The sequence below is a fragment of the Cetorhinus maximus genome, chromosome 23, assembly GCF_964194155.1.
Source record: "Cetorhinus maximus chromosome 23, sCetMax3.hap1.1, whole genome shotgun sequence".
In the NCBI taxonomy this organism is placed as follows: Eukaryota; Metazoa; Chordata; class Chondrichthyes; order Lamniformes; family Cetorhinidae; genus Cetorhinus; species Cetorhinus maximus.
The window spans coordinates 26245228-26264247 of NC_135901.1; the positions used below are offsets into that span (position 1 = coordinate 26245228).

The 19020-nt window shown below is 43.4% G+C and overlaps 1 long non-coding RNA gene and 1 pseudogene across 2 annotated transcripts in view; both read right to left on the reverse strand.

Annotated features, from left to right (window-relative positions):
- LOC144697374 (uncharacterized) overlaps window positions 1-19020 on the reverse strand; it is a 232790-nt gene that overhangs the window by 122008 nt on the left and 91762 nt on the right. The gene's annotated exons all lie outside the window — the stretch shown is intronic.
- On the reverse strand, window positions 1505-13990 carry LOC144697398 (uncharacterized; annotated as a pseudogene). The gene is made up of 4 exons (XR_013580359.1): window positions 13684-13990; window positions 11653-12723; window positions 10275-10386; window positions 1505-4128 (listed from the first exon to the last, which is right to left on the reverse strand). The product of XR_013580359.1 is annotated as an uncharacterized LOC144697398 (transcript).

Genomic DNA, 19020 nt, shown 5'->3' on the forward strand with positions numbered 1-19020 from the left:
CCTGTAACTCAGCAATCTTATCTACTATACTCCGTGCATTCACATACATGTAGTGTAACCCTGATTTTGAGTGCATTACTTTCTCCCTCACTCCGATTCCGCCTGTTTCCTTACTATTTGCTATTCTCATGTTATCTGTCTCTCCCAGTATTTTTTGCACCTTATTATTACTCTCTAATATTCTCTCCTGGTTCCTACACCCCTGCTGAATTAGTTTGAAGCCACCCCATCCGCCACAACAAGACAAGCAAACACACATCAAGGAACTCAGTCCTGGCTCTGTTCAGGTGCAACCCTTCCGGCTTGTACAGGTGCCATCTTCCCTCAGAGCCAGTCCCAGGAATCTAAAGCCCTCCCTCGCGCAACATCTTTCCAGCCAGACATTCATCTGCTTTATCCTCCTATTTCTATATTCACTTGCACATGGCACTGGAAGTAATATGGAGAATACTACATTTGAGGTCCTGCTTGCTAATTTTCTACCTATTCTAAATTCTGTCTGCAGGGACACATCCCTCTTCCCACTTAAGTCATTGGTACCAACGTGGAGCACGACCTCTGGTTGTTCACCCTCCCCCAAAAGAATATCCTGCACCCACTTGGTGACATCCTTGACCCTCACACCAGGAAGATAACATACCATCCTGGAGTCATGTCTATGGCCGCAGGAACACCTCTCTGCTCCCTTAACTAATGAATCCCCTTTCACTATGCTCTTCCTTCCTTCTTCCTCCAACTTCTCTTGTAGCTGGTGTATGGAGAAGATCATGTCCACTGTAGAACTACCAGCAAGAAACACCACTGTGCTTCTCCATAGACTCGGACTGCAAAAAGGTTAAGTCTTTAAAACGTGACCCAAGTAAAGGTCTTCCTAGTGACACTAAGGAGTGAGATGTCCCTGTAGTCACAATCTCTTCTGTCGCCTTTGTTTTTGGTTATTGTGATTTTTGTGTCACGCATGTGGAATGGTTCCTACCTCCCAACAAAGAAGGGGGTGCTAACAATAGATGGGACTTTCCGTGCTTGAGCAGTTCAGCTGGAATTCCATTAAGCCGGGTGACTTTCTGTTTGCTGAACAATCAATGGCCTTTTTAAGCTCGAGTGATGAGGGTTCCTTGTTGAACTAACCACGACAGGTACTGGAAAGTCAAACAGAGACCTGGGAGATGTCCATCTCATGGGTGTACAGATCACAGTAATGTTCAACCCAGTGGGACATCTGATTTCTTCTGTTGGTGAGTACTTCACCATGTGATTTCGGAGGGGGGCAACTTTGGTGATGGTCGGACCAAGGGCCTTGTTCTTCCAATCCTACATAGCACATAGATTTCCTATGTCGCAGGCTGGTTGAATTTCTTGACACAGGTCGATCCAGTGTTTATTTGCTGTTATGACCAATGCAGTTGATGAAGTATAGTTATTTAAAAATCCCAGAGGGAAACTTTAAACAACTGTCATAACCTATAATTTTGAGTGTTATGTTTGAGGTGCGGCCTTAAATTCAGGAATCAGACCATCAGTTCTCGAGGTTTTACATTAAACTAATTGAAACATTTATTAATTTACACAGGTTAAAACATATACACATGGCTACAAATTACTACTGTTATAGTTTTTAAGAAATTCCCAAACTAATCTCCATTAAGGCAACAGCAACCAAAATTAACCAAACATCAGGCAAAGCATTTTCACGTCACGAATTCAAAATGAGGTTCTTTTCACTGTGGAGCCAGTTGGAGGCTTGCAGCTGCCTTTTGATCTTACATTGCCTCTGCCTGCACACCTCAAAACTACTGAAGTTATACCTACCAGCCCCATTGAATGTTAATTCTCATTGTATCAACTTCACCTTTTAACAATGACACCCCTTTCATAATACCAATTTCATGAGTAATATGAACATATTGTTTGGTAGCTGCTAGAAAAGTGTCAATTTTCACACCACTTCTTGAATGCTCTATTCAAAAAATGCAAATGCACGCTCTCTCTCTTACATAACAAAACTAGTACATTTCAAAGCACCCAGATTAGCTTTTATCCAATTAAGACACACCCACAGACTAAATCTCTATTTTAAAAGAAAAATATTTTCCAAAATATTATAGACATTAATAGCTTCATGACATTGAACAGTATCTCCCTGTCTTTTATACGACTGTCTTGGCTACATTCAAGTTACAGAGGGTTCTAGCTGTTGGGTCTATGTTGTGCATCAGGTAGGTTTTGCTTTTTACTTCAATGACAGTTATCATGTCTGCTGATTAGTTCTCAAACCAGTCTTTGTTGTGGGTTCCACCTTTACCAAATATTGCTGCTGCTGTGTCAGAAATGATTGAAATCAGCGACTTCCAAACTTCATCAATATCAATGTTGATCGATTAAGCTTTTATTGATGTGCCCTGTAAATATTTTACTATTTTGATTCTTCTTTGATAATTTAATTTCATAATGGAGGTGTCACTGTGAAGAATGTGGAAGTCAGTAAGAATTGTCAGCAAGGGTTAATCAGCACTTTCTAATTGGAGATGTTAATCAGTCGAACCTTTCAGACACTGAATTGTAGATTTTTCACCAAAGACCAATTTAGGATTGAAGTGAAAGTTCATTATTTTATTGTAAACGAGTTCCGGTTGAGAGAGGAAAGATCACAGATGGAGCTTTTAAAAAGGGACAGCCATGAAAATCAGTGACATCTCGAGAATGTTAAACTCCAGTCAATTATAGGGGTTGTTGAAGTAAGCAGGAACAATCCTGATAGAGAAACATAGAAAATAGGAGCACGAGTAAGTCATTCAGCCCTCGAACCTGCTCTGCCATTCAATATGATCATGGCTGATCCTCTATCTCAATGCCATCCTCCCAATCTCTCGGCGTTCCCGTTGATACCTTTAGAGTCCAGGAATCGATCTATTTCCTTCTTTAATATATTCTATGACTCAGCCTCCACAGTCTTCTGTGGTGGAGAATTCCACAGGTTCACCGCGCTCTGAGTGAAGGAGTTTCTCCTCATCTCAGTCCTAAATGTTCTACCCAGTATCCTGAGAGGGATCCCTTGTTATAGACACCCCCCAACACCCCTCCTCCCACCCTCAGTAAGAGGAAATATCATCCCTGCATCCAGTCTGCCCAGCCCTGTCAGAATTTTATATGTTTCAAATAGATCTGCTCGCATTCTTTTAAACTCCAGTGAATACAGGACTAGTCAGCCCAATCTCTCCTCATACGACAATCCTGCAATCCCAGGAATCAGTCTGGTGAACCTTCACTGCACTCCCTCTATGGCAAGTATATCCTTTCGTAGGTAAGGAGACCAAAACTGCGCACAATATTCCACAATACTATCAATCCTCGATGTGATTAACAGCAGCAATAACAACAGAATCCAACCCCTGCAATCACTTATGAATTTGCTGGTGTCTCAGCAGGCTGGAGGACCTTGTGAATGCTTTCCCACATGAGGAGCAGGTGAAAGGTCTCTCTCCAGTGTGAGTGCGTTGGTGAGTCAGAAGGTTGGATGACTGCCTGAAACTCTTTCCACAGGTAATGCAGCTGAATGGATTCTCCTCAGTGTGAATTCGGTGGTGTGACTGGAGGGTGAATAACCGAGCGAATCCCTTCCCACACACGGAGCAGGTGAATGGTCTTTCCCCAGTGTGAAGCCGCTGGTGTCTCACCAGATCAAATGACTGAGAAAACTTCTTCCCACACACAGAGCAGGTGAAAGGTCTCTCCCCAGTGTGAGTGCGCTGGTGCGCAGTGAGGGTGGACGACTGCCCGAAACTCTTTCCACAGTAAGTGCAGCTGAATGGCTTCTCCTCAGTGTGAACTCGCTGGTGTGTCCAAAGGCCGGATGACCGAGTGAATCCCTCCCCACACACGGAGCAGATGAACGGCTTCTCCCCAGTGTGAATTCGCTGGTGTGTTGCGAGGGTGGATGAACTGTTGAACCTCTTCCCACAGTAAGTGCAGCTGAAGGGCCTCTCTTCAGTGTGAATTCTCTGGTGTAACATCAGGTAGGTTGTCTTAGTAAATCCCTTTCCACACACGGAACAGATGAATGGCTTCTCCCCAGTGTGAATGCGTCGATGGATTTCCAGCCGGGATGACGAAGTGAATCTTTTCCCACAATCCGCACATTTCCACGGTTTCTCCATGGTACGGGTGTCCTTGTGTCTCTCCAGGTTGGACAATAAGTTGAAGCCTCATCCACACACAGAACACGTGTGTGGTTTCTCCCCGATGTGAATGGTGTGATAGCTCTTTCCACAGTCAGTTCACTGGAACACTCTCACTCGGGTGTATGTGTCTCGGTGCTTTTCCAGTCACACTGATATTTGAAATCTTTTCCACAGACTGAAGAGGCAAACATTTCTCCTTCCTCATTCAAAGGTTCATGATATTCAGGTCCAAAATAATCAAGTGACTCAAACCAAAATGCTTGTTTAGATTTTTCCATCTACAAATCCTTCCCTTCTAATACCTGAAAAAAGAGTTTACAAAATTAATTGTTGTAAGTGTAAGCAGGGTGTGGAAATTCAGAGCAGAACAATCCCAGTATTTTAAAATATTCTTTCTCGTGATGTTGGCATCACTGGGAAGGCCAGCATTTGCTGCCCATCCCTGATTACCCTTGAACTGAGTAGCTTGCTAGGCCATTTTGGAGGGCATTTAAGAGTCAATCACATGTAGATCAGACCAGGCAGATTTCCTAAAGGACATTACTGAACCAAATGGCTTTTTACAGCTCTCAATGACAGGTTCATGGTCACCATTACTGAGACGATCTTATAATTCCCGATTTATTAATTGAATATAAATTCCACCAGCTGACATGAGGGGATTTGAACCTATATCCCCAGAGCATTACCCCGGGCCTTTGGATTACTAATCCAGTGGCATTACCACTGCACCATCGCTTCCCCTTGATGGAACATATTTTCCTCTTGTTCCGCCAAACTGTAAATCAATGTCCCATACACACTCCCACCTCCATGGACTAAAATCTGAACCCATCACACCATCTCCACCATTTCTTTCCTCAACTCCCAGTTTTTTCCCTCCCTGCAATCTGGCTGCATTCAGTTCTCCAGCCACTCTGTGCAGGTGAATGAAATCAATCATTTTCTCTCCTGGTCACTGGGACCCTAAAGCCCCGCCCACTCTTTGTTGCTTCAACCAAGATGGCCGCACATAAAGCAAAAAGTCCCCGAGCTGCAGACGCGGGACCTGCAGGTTCTTATTGGGGGTTTGGGGCCTCCAGCGGGTGTTTCTGAATCCTCCCCGCCCACCTCCCAGGGTTTCCTTCCTTCCCACAGATCAGATTCCTCATTGGTTTGAGCCCAAAGTGTAACCTCTTATTTATTGTCCCCCCCTCCCCCATCCTCTGATGTGAACCATCCTCCACTCGCTGACCCAGGATGGCGGCCGTTAACCTGGGCCTGTTCCCGGGAGGGAGAAGCCCCGCAGCTGCAAACCAGGAGCTGACAATTATTCCTCAGGGTTTGCGGATCCACAAAGTGTTTCCAAATCCTCCCCGTCCAGCCGCCGGCTCCATCGCTCCCTCCCCCCGGGGCCTGGGGCCTACCCCAGAAGTTGATCCAGTTCCCAGTCCAGCCGCGGTTTCCATTCCTACTCTGTGCTCACAATCTCCTCCCGCCTCCCGAACCGTCCGCTCCTCCTCACTCTGTCACCATGACTGATACTGAGCATGCTCAGAGCGCACACCCACAGTGCACCTGCGCACTGGACTCCTATAGTCATTGATAGGGAACCTTCGGAAGCGCGGGGTGTTCTGGGTAAAGCAGACGCCATTGATGGCTTGAATTGCGGGCGAAAAATGTAATGTTCTGGCATCCCAGTTGAGATCGATGCCAGGGGGCAATACATAAAATTGGCACTTACATTATTTAGAAACCGAATGCCTGTACCCTCCTCCCTGATGCAATCCGTGCAATTCACCCCCCCACCTCCACCCACAATTTCAGATTGGAAGAAGGTGTTGATCCACAAGGATCAATGCTAAGGCCATTGTTATTCATAATTTACACCAATGACCTGGACTTGGGAATAATGTCAAAATTTGCAGCTGATACCAAACAATGTTTCTAACACTGAGAAAGAATGCAACATCATACAAGAAAGCATTTGAAAAGTTAGGTGGCAAATTAAATTGAACAACTATAAGATGCAATAATATGCTTTGAGAGAAAAAATACAAAGAATACCTGGACTTTAGAGAATAAGAAAGTGAATGGAATAGAGGAGCAAAGCAATCTCTGGATACAGGTGAATAAATAATGAAAAACATCACTGCAAGTCAACAAATCAAGTAAAAATGCTCACAACGGACTGGGATTTATTTCTAGGGTTACAAAATTCATAAATAATGAAATTATGTTCAATTTGTTTAGGATGCTGTACACAGTTATTGTCCTATACAATTAAAGAGTCAATGAAGCATTGGAGCTTGTGGAAAAAAGGATTATTAAGACCGATATCCAAACTAAGGGATTACAGTTATTGAAAAAGTTATCAGGTTAGGTTTTTGATCCTCTGAAAAGTGACGAGAGGTGATCTAACACAAGTTTCTTTAAATTATGAGGGTAGAAGTGGAACTAATGTTTCCACTTATGGATGGATTAAAAGCTAGGGCTGTAAGAACAAAATGGTCCTTAATAAATCCAATAGGGAAATAAGGAGAAATTTCTTTACTTAGAGAGTGGTTACTCAGGTTAGTGTTTAGTGAAATTCACTACCACAGGAAGCTGTTGAGGTGAATACCTTATATGGTTTCAAAAGGAAACTAGATCAGTACATGAGTACCTTTTCAAGGTGGGGAGATCTGTAAGAAGTCCTTAGAAATTTATTGAATATTATAGGAATAGCTCTCTCTCTTATGAAGAAAGCTTCCTGGGTTGACAAACACAGGACAGTGTAGGCCATTATCTCTGCCAAAGACATGCCTCTAGCACAGACCCTGAAACAAGACAAACTCGATAGGATGGGAATTTCTCATGCCTCACAGAAAAACTAACTGACTGAGTAAAGGTTAAACAGGATGTCCTAGCACGTGATGAGCCACAAAATGGGAAGATGGTGGTATTGCCACTGGACTGGTAATTCAGAAACCCAGGATAATGCTCTGGGGAAAAGGGTTCGAATTCCACCATGGCAGATGGTGGAATTTAAATTCAATCAAATTCTGGAATTAAAAGTCTAATGATGACCATGGAATTATTGTCATAAAAACCCATCATTAATGCACTTTAGGGAAGGAAATCTGCTGTCCTTATCTGGTTTAGCCTACATGTGACTCCAGACCCACAGCAATGTGGTTGAGTCTTAAACGCCTTCTGGACAAGGGCAATTAGGGATGTGCAATAAATGGTGGCCGAGCCAGCAACACCCACGTCAACGAATAGAAAAAAAATGAATTCATGAACTTCCAAAGGAAACAAGGGATTTCCTTGAATATCTGTCCCTTGCGAGCGGAAAATTCAATAAATGATTGACATTAAGATCCCCAAAATAAGGTATATGAATGGCCTGGACTTGGGCTTTCGAAAATCATTTCATCCAAGAAAGAGCTTCTCAAAGATCCAGGTCCATGTAGGCTTTGGCAGAACACATTGACTCAAGGAAACTGAGACTGAGAAATGGATAAACTGCCATCTCTAGCCACGTAGATCAGCTTCGTGCATCTGTTTGTCCATTCCGAGAGTAGTAATTCCGAAAAGATTGGCATTTCCAGCCACAGAGATCAGCATCCCCCGATCCGGGACCAGTAAACCATTCCGAGGAGACTGTCACCTCCAGCCACGGAGATCAGCATCCCCCTGATTCGGGACCAATAAACCATTCCGAGGAGACTGTCACCTCCAGCCACAGAGATCAGCATCCCCCTGATCCGGGACCAGTAAACCATTCCGAGGCAACTGCCACCTCCAGCCACGGAGATCAGGATCCCCTCTGCTTTTCGCCATCCATTTGTCCAATCAGGATCCAGTAAACTATTCTCACCTGTTATGGATCATGTATTTTCTACTGATTTAACTGATGTATCATATCTAAACTGTTGCTTCTTAATAAAATGCATTAAATCACCTATGCCTTCGACCCCCTTTTCAGATAATTTGTGAATCCTGAACTAAAATCTTACACTTGTCCATGAGAGTAGCTGAACGTATGAGAAGTGAAATAATCTAACACAATGATGAGGTGTTTGTTGTGGCTCAGTTGTTGCATTTTTATCTCTGAGTCAGGAGGCTGAGTTCAAACCCATATCCAGAAACATGAGCATAAATTCCAGGTTGATATTTTGATGCAGTACTGAGGGAGCACTGCTCTGTCAGAGGTCCCATATTCCAGATGAGACCTTCAACTACGGCCCCATCTGCCCTCTCAGTTGGTGTAAAAGCTCCCATGATGTTATTCCAAAGAGCAGAGGAGTTCTCCTTGGTGTACTGCTTCATATTTATCCCTCAACAAATATCACTGAACAGATTACCTGGTCAAAGTCACATTTCTACTAATGGGATCTTGCTGTGCATAATTTGACGACTGCATTTTGTACATTACAGCAGTGACTACACTTCAAAGGAACTTCATTGGCTGCATAGCACTTTGGGTCATCCTGAAGTTGTGAAAGGCGCTATATAATTACAAGTCTTCCATTAACAAAGGATAAAAGGCCCAAAAATGGAACATACAAACATATGAAATAGGAGCAGAAGTAAGCCATTCGCCCCCTCAAGCCTGCACCATCAGTAAGATCATGGCTGATCTGTTTGTGTTTCCACATTCCCATCTACCCCCAATAATCTTTGATTCCCTTGCGTAACAAGAATCTAACTACCTCCACCTTAAAAATATTCAGTGACCCCACCTCCACCTCCTCTGAGGTAGAGAGTTCCAAAGTTGCACAACCCTCAGAATAAAAATTTCTCCTCATCTTTGCCCTATAAGGATGATTACTAATTTTAAAACAGTGTCACCTAGTTCTGGACTCACCCACAAAAGGAAATATCCTTTGCACATGCACCTTGTCAAGATGATTCAGGGTATTATATACTTCAATCAAGTCGCCCCTCACTCTTCTAAACTCCAGTGGAAACAAGCCCAGTTTGTTCAATGTTTCCTCATAAGACAACCCGCTCATTCCAGGTACCAATCATGTAAACCTGCTCTGAACTGCCTCCAATGCATTTATATCCTTCCTTAAATAAGGAGACCAAAACTGCAGACAATATTCGAGAGGCGGTCTCACCAATGCCCTGTATAACTGAAGCATAACATCATTATTTTTAACTTCAATTCTTCTCGTAATAATGTTAGCATTGCATTAGCCAACTTGAATACTTGCTGTAGTTGCATACTAGCTTTTTGTGACTCATGCACAAGAACACCTAGATCCCTCTGCAGCTCGGAATCCTGCAATTATTCTCCATTTAAGTAATACTCTGCTTTTTTATTCTTCCTGCCAAGGTGAACAACTTCACAATTTCCCACATTATATTCCATCTGCCAGATTTTTGCCTACTCACTCAACTTATCTACATCCGTCAGCAAACTCCTTTTCTCTTCTTCACAACATACTTTCCTACCCATCTTTGTGTCACCTGCAAATTTAGTTATCGTACCTTCGCTCCCTCATCTAAGTCATTCATGTAAATTGTAAAATGTTGAGACAACCTGCAGGACTTCACTAGTCACATCATTCCAATCAGACAAAGGCCCATTTATGCATACTCTCTGTTTTCTGCTAGCCAGCCAATCTTCTATCTACGCTACTGTTATCCCCACACCATGAGTTTTATCAGTAACAGGAAATCAATCAGTCTCCTTTTATCTGAGAGAAATCAAGGACTTGAACACTGTGTGTTAGACGCAAAGCTGATTTATTTAAACTAAATCCAGAATATTAAACCTCAGCCCAGTCACAGGGATTATTAACATTAACTGAAACAAACTCCAGCTGTCAGAATGAAAATGGTTCAGTCCTGGAGGTGATTAACACAGCAAGAACAGCAGAATCCAATGCCTGCAGTCACTTGTGAATTCACTGGTGTGTGTGCAGGGTGGACAAACAAGAGAATCCCTTCCCACACATGGAGCAAATGAACATCCTCACTCCAGTATGACTGCACTGGTGTGTCAGCTGGAGGAAAGGCTGAGTAAATCACTTCTCACACACAGAGGAGGTGAATGGTCTCTCCCCGTTGTAAACTCACTGGTGATCTAACAGACTGCATTACTGAGTGAATGCCATCCTACACACAGGACAGGTGTACGGTCTCTCCCCTGTGTGAACTCACTGGTGTGTCAGCAGATTTTGTTTTCTTTTAAAGCTCTTCTGACAGTCGGAACATTTAAAGGGTCTCATGACAGAGTGGACACATTGGTGTGAAATGAAGTGGACTAGTCGAATGAATCTTCTCGCACACACGGAGCAGGTGAGTGGTTTCTCCCTATGGTAACTGTGCAGATGAATTTCCAGCACAGACATGGATCTGAATAACTTCCCACTGTCCCCATATTTCAACGGTTTCTCCACGGTGCAGGTGTCCATATGCCTCTCCAGGTTGGATGATCAGTTGAAACCTCGTTCACACACAGAACGCATGTACAGTTTCTTCCCGCTGTGAACACTGATGTTTTTTCAGGCTGTGTAACTGGTTAAAGCTCTTTCCACAGTCAGTTCACTGGAACACTCTCACTTGGGTGTGTGTGTCCCAGTGCTTTTCTAGTTACAATGATGTTTGAAATCTTTTCCCGCAGACAAAACAGACAAACATTTCTTCTTCCACTTTTAAAGGCTGATGATATTTGGGACAAAAACAGAAACAGAAATACCTGGAAAAACTCAGCAGGTCTGGCAGCATCGGCGGAGAAGAGCACAGTTGACATTTCGAGTCCTCATGACCCTTCAACAGAACTAATTTCCAGCATCCGCAGTTTTTTGTTTTTATCTCTGATGATATTTGGGTCCTGATGAATTGAGTGATTCTGTCAGATCGGCAGACAGTAATTCAGGTACTTTCTTCTAATAAAATCATCTGTTGCTCGTCAGTGACTACCTCCCAGTACTAGATTGGATTAGTTTGTTAACAGGTTAGCAATATCAAAATGGCTTATTTTCTGTTCACATGTCAGAATAAAATGGTGTCTTGACCACGTTAGTCCTTTGCAGGTCACATGTATTCAACTCAAATAAAATATAAAATCTAAGCCAGCTTACATACATACATGAGGGAGGAGTAGAATGATATGCTGATGGGGGCAGATGAAGAGGGGTGGATAGACACTCATGTGGAAAATAAATACTGACACAGACCAATTGAGCCCACTGGTCTGGCCCTGTGCTGTGGAACAGAGACAAATGTATTTATTTTAGATCTACCTGTAATGGTAGGAAAAACACTATTTACTATCCAGGATAATAAAATAAATCTATTTCGTCAGCTTTTGCAGACCATTTCAGTGGAAATGTGCACTCCCAGGCTCAAAGAGCCCCAGCAGCCCACTGGAAGCAAAGGCAGTCTAGCAGGATTAAACCCTCTGACCCTCCCCCTTCACCAAGTGTCAGAATGAACATGGCTAGGTCCTGAATTTGATCAGCAGCAATAATAGCAGAATCCAAGACTTGAAATCAGTTGTGAACTCGTTGGTGTGTCAGCAGGTTGGATGACTGAGTGAATCCCTTCCCACACTCGGAGCAGGTGAATGGCCTTTCTCCAGTGTGAACTCGTTGGTGTGTCAGCAGGTTGGATGACTGAGTGAATCCCTTCCCACACTCAGAGCAGGTGAATGGCCTTTCTCCAGTGTGAACTCGTTGGTGTGTCAGTAGGTTGGATGACTGAGTGAATCCCTTCCCACACTCAGAGCAGGTGAATGGCATCTCCCTGGTGTGAACTCGCTGGTGTGTCCGCAGGCTGGATGATTGCGTGAATCCCTTCCCACATTCAGAGCAGGTGAATGGCCTCTCCCTGGAGTGAACTGGTTGGTGATTCCACAGGTCGGATGACTGGAGAAAACCCTTCCCACACTCACTGCAGGTGAATGGCCTCTCCCTGGTGTGAACTCGCTGGTGTGTCAGCAAGGTGGATGACTGAGTGAATCCCTTCCCACATTCAGAGCAGGTGAACGGCCTCTCCCTGGTGTGAACTCGCTGGTGTGTCCGCAGATCAGATGACTGGAGAAAACCCTTCCCGCACTCAGAGCAGGTGAACGGCCTCTCCCCGGTGTGACCGCGCCAATGAACCTTCAGTGCAGATGGGGATCTGAATCCTTTCCCACACACAGAGCACATGAATGGTCTCTCCCCGGTGTGAACGCGTCGATGGGTTTCCAGTGCAGGCGGGGCCCGGAATCCCTTTCCACAATCCCCACATTTCCACGGTTTCTCCATGGTACTGGTTTCCATCTGTCTTTCCAGGTTTAACGATCAGTTGAAGCCTTGTCCACACACACAGAACACGTGTACTGTCTCTCCCCGCTATGAATGGTGTGATGCACTGGAACACACTCACTAGGGTCTCTGTGTCTCAATGGTTTTCCAGGCACACTGATGTTTAAAATCTTTTGAAGCAGGCAAAGCAGACGAAAAATTATTCTTTTATATTCAAAGGCCAATAATATTCAGGTCCCAATGAATCGGGTGACTGTCAGATTCTTACGTGACGTTTGGTTTGATAATCTGCCTGCAAATCCGCCTCTTCTAATATCCTGCAAAAAGAGTTTACAAAGGTCATCACTATCAGTACAGGATAGAAATTCGGAATAGGCAATTCTATTTTCTTTGAATCATTCTTTCCTCTCTTGTTTCCCAAAAGCTGTAAATCTCCATCGCACACACTCTCCCTCCATTCTCACTCTACTATACCTAATATACACCTTTCCGATTCTCCTGAAGGTGCAAATTCATGCTGATCAACAGGTCCATGCTTACCAGTTCTATATATCTATTGGACAAAAATTCATGTAATATAGAGTGCTGTATTACATGATACATGGGTAATGTGAGGAAGAACTTTATTTAGGAAATGAGTGGCCATGACCTGGAACTCTCCACTTACGAGGGTGGTGGAAGAAGAGACAATCAATGAGTTTAAAATGAAATGGGATGGGCACTTGAAGGAAATAAACTTGCAGGGGAGTGGAGATATAGAGGGGGAATGGGACTGGCTGACTGAATTGCTCGACAGGGAATTGTCATGGACTCAAGTTGCCAAAATGGATTCCTTCTGTGCTGTAATGACACTATGACTGGAAATATACAAAGTAACTACAGTACTATATTACAAGACTAGAAATAATGATAAATGTATTTTATTACAGAAACATTAAAAATATATGTAATCTTTGGAATGTGACAACACTAAACATATCTCAGTCTTATATTACTTTTCTGTCCCCTGAAATGCCATCCATCTCCTGGGGAAACCACCTCTTTAATTAGAAACATTAGGAAAGAGGCCATCCTTTTAGCCAGACAAATAAATGTGTCGAGCTGAAGCAACAAAGGATATCAATGTCTTCAAGCGAGAGCGAGACCTGAGCCAACCTTTCCAGAGTCTGCACCCTCCCTGGATTCACATATTTTCTCTTCAGCTCCTGCAAGTCAGCAATTTAAACCATAATTAGAAAAGAAATGGAAAGGGGGAAAAAATAAAGTGTTTTACTCACAGAAGTGGGACAGAGGAAGAAGTGTTGGTGTGTATGAAGCAAAATCTTCATTCAGAGCTTGTTAATCTGCTCATTACAGTTTTGCTGGGCAGTAATGAACATGTTCACAAGCTCATTGTCCAACACCCACATTCAGACAATGGGGGAAGCTCCGTGCAGCCATTGGCACAAAGCCCAATTCAGGTCCACCAGCTCTTCCCATTGGTCAATTCAGGTCCGACCACAATGAGGGAGCGTAACCCGTGCCCACGTGGGGGCGGGCGAGACTTTGACCTCCAGACGCGCTGAGCTATTGTCCAATCCGCAGTATTTTGCTTCTGTAACCAGAGCTATTGCTCCCAATGGGACACTGTGTGCCGGGGACGAACCACTGAGTCATTGTGACGTCCACGTTGGAACACTGCCTGAATCAGCCAATAGGAATCACTCTGCTCCTCGGTGACGTCCTCCGGTTCCAGTCTGCAGACCACGGGAGCCCTGCCCCCACCCCTACACCTCCTCGAGATCTCCAGGCAACCGACTGAAGGCTGCGGCCAATAGAGAGCGCTGGAGAACTGGAAGGACTTTGGTCCACCAGCCAATCAGAGGACGGGGTTTGTATCAATGACAATGGAGCTTAACACAGACTAAAACTTCCTCCTGTGTCCAGGATCTGAGAGTTTGTTTGCGTTGAAAAGAAAGAGAAGAGGAACAGGCAGGGTTTGAGAGGTTGAGGTTTTCAAGAGAAAAGGGAACAATTCAGTAACAGAACAGTGAAGCTGTGAGTGGGAGATGGAGAGGGAGGAAGTCTGAGCAGCTGGGAAAAGAAGAGCAAAAAGGCTGATTGGGGGAATCCAACAGTGAGAGATCCAGAGGCTGAGACCCTTGGGGCTGCCTGTGGAAATGGGCTGTGGGAAGACAGCCCTCTGAACGGACTTCGGTCCAACGTCCAGGAGAGGAAAGGAACTGAATGTAAACCTTGGAAATACAGAGAACTGTGGGACTCTGTAACTGGAATCAGTGTCATATGTGCTGAGGGGGGAATTACTTGTGATTTTGTGGAAGCTGTTTTTATTGTATGAGCTATTTAAAGTGAAATTTAGCTCTTTTTTTTTTAAAACTCTTTTATAATGCATGCCAAATTTATGTTGATTTTAGTTTGATTGTTACAGTAAAAGTTTTAAAAAGTGAAGCCTTGCCCTTCAGTTTATTCCGTTGAGGTTGCCTGGTAATTTGTTTCTTTATTTTAAGGTTATCGTTTTCCATGGGGATTGTAACAACAGAGATGTGTCTAGTGTTGTTATATGGAACATATTGGATGTCATTTATGGTTTTGTAGTAAAGTTCATTCATTATTATTTCTAGTCTTGTAACATAGTACTGTAGGTTTGTTATATATTTCCAGTCATAGAGTCATTCTAGCACAGACAGAGACTATTATTTTACTCAAGTCCATGCCAACTCCCTATAGAGCGATCCAGTCAGTTCCGTTCCCCCTCCAAGTCCTGGTAACCCTGCAAGTTCCTTCAAGTGTCCATCCAATTTAATTTTGAAATCGTTGATTATCTCTGCTTCCACCATCCTCATATGAACTGAGTTCCAATCCATTTTCATGGCCCTGTGCCCTGGACAGGAAGCAGTGAGCATGTTTCTGTCAATCAGCATGAACTGGCACCTTCAGGAGAACTTGGAGAGTGTATATGAGGGACAGTAGAGTGAGATTAGAGAGACAGTGTGTGGGATGGAGATTTACAACTTTTCAGGAATGAGAGAAGTACAAATGTTCATAGAAACTCAAAGTGCCTATTCTGAAATTCTATCCTCTAATGACAGTGTTGACTCGAGTAAACTCCTTTTACAGGATATTGGAAGGAGAGGATCTGAAGACAGAAATCTCAAAACAAACATCACGTTAAGATCTGACAGTCACTCAAGTAATCACAATGTGAATATCTTCGGCCTTTGAATCTAGATGGAGAAATGTTTGCCTCTTCTGTCTGCTTCAAAAGATTTAAACATCAACTGGAAAACACTGAAACACACACATCTGAGTGAGAGCGTTCAGGTTACGCAGCTTGGGAAAATATCACACCATTCATAGTGACTAGAGACTGCACACATGTTCTGTGTACAGGACGAGGTTTCAACCGATCATCAAAACTGGAAGGGCAAAAGGCCACTTGCATCAGGGAGAAATCGTGAAAGTGTAGGGACTGTGGGAAGAGCTTCAAAGCCCCATATGAGCTGGAAATTCATCGACACAGCCACACAGGAGAGGCCGTTCACCTGCTCCGTGTATGGGAAGGGATTCACTCAGTTATCCCACTTGCTGACACACCAGAGAGTAATTCGTGAGAAACTGTTCCAACTCAAGAGAACATCAAGAACTAGAGGGCATAGATTCAAATTAATGGACAAAAGAGGAAGTAATGTGAGGAAAACTTTTTCACCCAGAGGGTGATTGGAGTCTGGAATGAACTTTCTGAAAGAGAATTGGATTGTTATTTGAAAAGAGAGAATTTGCAAGGTTACGGGGATAAGGCAGGGGAAAGAGATTAGGTAGAATGCTCTTTCAGCGAGCCAGTGCAGACCCGATGGGCCAAATGGCCTCATTCTGCATTGTAAAGATTCTGTGACTAGACCTGGGACACCAGCTAAATTTCTGACTGATAATTGAGGGGAATTTGCGAATAATGAGTTTAGAGACATGAACGTTATGTTCATGAACACCGCAGCTGAAAGTCATTTCCGCAATGGACTCTGTAAAAGAAATCGCTCGATGATCTATGAAATGCTGCATAAAGTTTTAGCTGATCAACCAAACTGCAGGTTGACAACTGCACTGGCATGGACGATTCATGTAAAGAATTCAGTGCAGATGGTTGGAGGGTATAGTCCCTACCAATTGGTCTGAGGGAGAAATCCCAAATTACTCTTTGTGCTGGGCTTTAGAAAGGATGACAATTAGTCATCAATTATCAGTTTCTTTCACAAAAAGAAGTGCTCGAACTAAGAAACTATTGGGGATTCCAGCTGAGGGGTGTCTTATAGTGTAATGCTCTGTACAAAATAAGGAAAATCTTTTTTTCCCTCTTTGATTTGTTTTGAAATATTGTTTGTATGTTTTTTTACGATCCCAGTTGGGACCATTGATGATTAAAGAGAAATTCAAACACCCAGTCATAAACTGGAAGAATTACACCACAAGATTCCATGTTTTTCAACAAAAACAAACTTTACTGTGTATATCAAACAAAAGAAAATTAAAAACCAGCACTGTAAACTTAACACTGTAGTTTATAAAGAGTTAAACTATAAATCCAGTTCTACTTTTTAAACTTTCCCCCTCCCCTGAAGATTTCTCTTATACTTAACGATATCTTGAAGGTTCATTCACTTCTGTTCCTGGGACCATCCCAAAGGTATGTCAAACTCTGCAGAATTCACTTTAATTCTCCTCAGTATTCCAGCTGTTCTCCAAGTTCCAATATTTTATGGGGGTTCTTCCATTAGATTTTGGCTAAACAACTCTCCAACTTTCTTTTAAGACCTCAAAACATAGGACTTGGGAGTAGGAGCTTGAGCAGGAGCGTGGGCTTCACTGCCTTCTTGCTGAGGGAATTAAACATCAGTAACATCCCTAGTTCCTAATGGCCCTCTAGGCTTCCAGTCCCACAGCTGGTTCACAGCTCCTGGTCTCACAGCTGACTGCTTCCAAGCGAACTGCAGACTGCCTGCTTTCTGTGAGAAAGACCCAGAACTCCAACCAAGGCTCCACCCTGAATCACATCCACATGATAACAGAGACCAGTTGGGATGTCCAATTGATATTTAAATTAATTAACTTTTAGCTTCAAAACCAAACCTCTTTTTCCCTGAGGTCTGCATGAAGAATTCACCTCTCTAACAAAGACAGGACAATAATTGTCAGACCCAATGTCTCCAGGTCTCCAGCTAAAAGACCCCACCTGCTTCTTACCCTTCGAGCTTTGGCTTCTTAAATCAACATGGGCCACACCTTGTGATTGTGAATTCCCTTAGGGTGTCTTTGTCAGATTCTCAACCCAGGTTTTCCATTTATTGTACATTTCAAAAACCAATACAATTCCTAAACTAAAAGTTATATTTCTAAAACGTATGAATGATGAAACTAGATCTTCACAACATCTTCCCCAGGAAGAAATGAAAATGTCTCACCCTCATAATATCCCATTTAGAATATTACAGCTTACAATCTGCTGTTTATCTGAACAACAGCCATGATCTTATCGAATGGTGGAGCAGGCTCGAAGGGCCAAATGGCTGACTCCTGCTCCCAAGTCGTATGTTTCACTATGTTTAACTATCTTATAACCTGCAATACACATAATACCTGAAGGGTGACCTGATGGAAACATGAAAGGTTATGAAGGGGTTCAATAACCCCAGCAAATGGTGAGAATGTAGAACTCGCTCTCACAGCGAGTGCTTGAGGTGACTCTCCCAGGCTCAAAGAGCATCAGCCCACTGGAAGCAAAGCTGTGAGATCGGCCAGTCAAGCAGAAAGAGACCTTCCCACTTCACCAGGAGTCAGAATGAACATGGTTCAGTCCTGGATGTGATTAACAGCAGCAATAACAGCAGAATCCAACCTCTGTCATCACTTGTGAACTCGCTGGTGTGTCTGTAGGTTGGATGATGTTCTAAACCTCTCTCCACAGCGAGAGCAGCTGAACGGTCTCTCCTCAGTGTGAATACACTGGTGAACCATCAGGTCCATCAGAAAAGTGCATTTAAGGCCACAGAGATGATCTTATTGAATTGCAGAGCAGGCTTGATGGGACGAATGGGCTATTCCTTCTACCATTTTTTATAATCTCTGTGTCAGGACTGGAAGCAGTGAACATGTCGATAAGCTTGAATTGGCACCTTCAGGAGAAGTGGGAGGATATATATTGGATACAGTGTTGTGAAAGTGGAGGGAGAGCATGTCGGATGGAGATTTACAGCTTTCGGGGAATGAGAGAGGAAAGGATGTTCCATAGAAACTAGAATCTGTTCTGAATTTCTATCCTGTACTGACAGTGATGACTTTTGTAAACTCCTTTTACAGGATATTAGAAGGGGAGGATTTGCAGAAAGGAATTTCAAACCAAACATCACGTCAAGATCTGACAGAGTCTCTCAGTCCATTGCCACGTGAATATCATCGGCCTTTGAATCTAGAAGGAGAAATGTTTGTCTGTTCTGTCTGCTTCAAAAGGTTTTAACTTCAATGTGACTGGAAAAGCACCAAGACAAACATTCATCCGAGTGAGAGTGTTCCAGTGTACTAACTCTGCAGAAAGCTTTAACCAGTTACACAGCTGGGCAAAAACA